At 43.1% G+C, this 2,473-nt stretch overlaps 1 pseudogene; it reads left to right on the top strand.

Annotated features, from left to right (window-relative positions):
* Positions 1 to 874: 874 nt before the first annotated feature.
* Positions 875 to 1,798, top strand: LOC143803942 (ADP-ribosylation factor 6-like; annotated as a pseudogene).
* Positions 1,799 to 2,473: the final 675 nt, after the last annotated feature.

The raw sequence follows: 2,473 nt of genomic DNA, 5'->3' as shown, positions 1-2,473 counted from the left end.
GATAGATGAGCCTAGTCCGGTGCCGCTCCCAGTCTGCTTCCTCCTGCACTTCCCCAGTTCATCCATAGCTCTCTCCAGAAGTGCACACACGAAAGAGACCTGTCAATCAACCGAAGTGGCGCTGTGAGAAGCCAGCTGAGGGTGTAGCTTTACTAATCTCATCTTTTGCTTTAGTCCCCAGACAAACCTTCAAACTATGCGTTCTCTGGAATGATGGGATGTTTCAAAGCAAAACATACCTGGCTGGAGTCATGCAATCAGCTTCTGATTCATGCTGTAGGTAGTTTGGGGTCCATCAATCAATCAGTAGAAATTATCAAATTGATCTGTTACGAATCAACATCAAGTTGAATTGCATGAAAGTTGCAGGTCAATTTGCATGGATCCGAAAAGAAAAAATAGTCCAAAATCCAATATTGGACTTTTTGAGCTAAATGATCGATGTGAATACTTTTCTGCCCAATGATGACAGAAGTATTCTAGGAGTGATACCTTTATTGGCTAACCAGAAAATAATATGTTTGCAAGCTTTCAGAGCACAGTGGCTCCTTCTTCAGGCAAGATTACAAATAGATTAATAAGAAACAAGCACAACATTTAAAGAATACTACAGCAGGACATTTGTTAGGGGGTGGGAAGTGTGATGAGCCCGTAGATAAGCCAAGGTAATCAAATTAAAAGTATTCACATCGATTTTTCGGGCTAACACGGTACCACAATACAATTTGTTATTGAACATCATGAGCTAAATGATATAACACCTAGCTCCTTTGCAATTCATTCTTATTCTATAAGACTTGCTTGGATATTGGCAATTCAAGGATCTTGTCAGTATTGGATACACCCAATTCTTTCTTTCCAATAATGTTTCACCATGGACAAGGTGCTTTCCAAGATTTTCGGCAACAAGGAGTTGTGGATTTTAATGCTGGGGCTGGATGCAGCCAGTAAAACCTCCATCCTTTACAAACTGATGCTTGGTCAGTCTGTCACCACTAACCCAACCGTGGGGTTCAACTTGGAGACTGTAACTTACAAGTAAGGCTACTTTCACACTGGCGTTAACTGCATTCCGTCACAATGCGTCGTTTTGCCGAAAAAACGCATCCTGCAAAAGTGTTTGCAGGATGCGTTTTTTCACCATTGATTAACATGAAGCGACGCATTGTGACGGATCGCCACACGTCGCACCCGTCGTGCGACGGATGCGTCGTGCAGTGGCGGACCGTCGGGACCAAAAAACGCTACATGTAACGTTTTTTGCTCACGACGGTCCGCTTTTTCCGACCGCGCATGCGCGGCCGGAACTCCGCCCCCACCTCCCCGCACCTCACAATGGGGCAGCGGATGCGCTGGAAAAATGCATCCGCTGCCCCCGTTGTGCGGCGGATACAACGCTAGCGTCGGGAACGTCGGCCCGACGCTAGTGTGAAAGTAGCCTAAGTGAAATTTAACGTGTGGGATGTCAGGGGACAGGAGAAGATCCAAGCTCTGTGGCGGCACTATTACACCCCACGGCCTCATCTTCATGGTGGACTGTGCTGACCGGGATCACATTGACGAGGCTAGATGGGAACTTCATTATATTATAAATGATAGGGAAATGAGGGACGCCATCATCCTTATATTTGTCAAGCAAGACCTCCCGGATGCCATGAAACCACATCAGATTCAGGTGGAACTTTGCTTGACCCATATCAGGGATAGGAATTGGTATATGCAGCCGTCCTGTGCTACTAGAGGGGACGGCCTCTATGAAGGACTCATGTGGTTAACTTCCAGCTACAAATCCCAATGACTATTAGATCCATTATGGTTTTGCAATATTACTTCTGCGAAGTAAATGTTTCAGGATTATGCTAATCTAACCAATCGTCATGTTAAATCACAAAAGAGTGGGCTGGAATATCTTCTATAAATATATACTATTTTTTTTCCTCTTTTCTCTGCTTTAGGTTTCTGACAATAAAAATTTCCCACATTTAAAAAAAAAATCAAACTTTACTTCTAAAGCGAGATGCAAGATATAGAGCACCAAAGTTAAAGGGATTGAGGGTTAATGTCTTTGCTTATTTTTTCTTTTTCCGATTTTTGCGCAATGTATGTCGCTAGGTCTCTTTCCTCTAGTAAACTTTGCAAATTATTCTTTAATAATCAAAAAAAAAAGAACAGAAAAAATATGCCAGGCATCATCTCACACGTTGTCGGAGATCATGCATGCCGCAATGTGGTCCTCATATTACATCAGGCTTCCCTGTAACGCCTAGCAGCTATCGCATCACATGGTCTAGCTCAGACAATCAGAGGGACTATCACAGCTACTATAAAAAATTAAGCCGGAAAAGCCGTGGCCATTTTAGGGTTTTACAGCCTACAGTTAGGAGGTCAGAGTGCACAGCTCAATATTACAGATGAGGATAGAATGGCCTACTGTATATCAGACTCTGTTTGTAAAACATAATACATAGATTTA

This window comes from Ranitomeya variabilis, chromosome 2 (genome assembly GCF_051348905.1).
Source record: "Ranitomeya variabilis isolate aRanVar5 chromosome 2, aRanVar5.hap1, whole genome shotgun sequence".
Lineage (NCBI taxonomy): Eukaryota > Metazoa > Chordata > Amphibia > Anura > Dendrobatidae > Ranitomeya > Ranitomeya variabilis.
The sequence above is the reverse complement of the archived record's forward strand: the minus strand, read 5'-3'. Positions and strand labels throughout refer to the sequence as shown.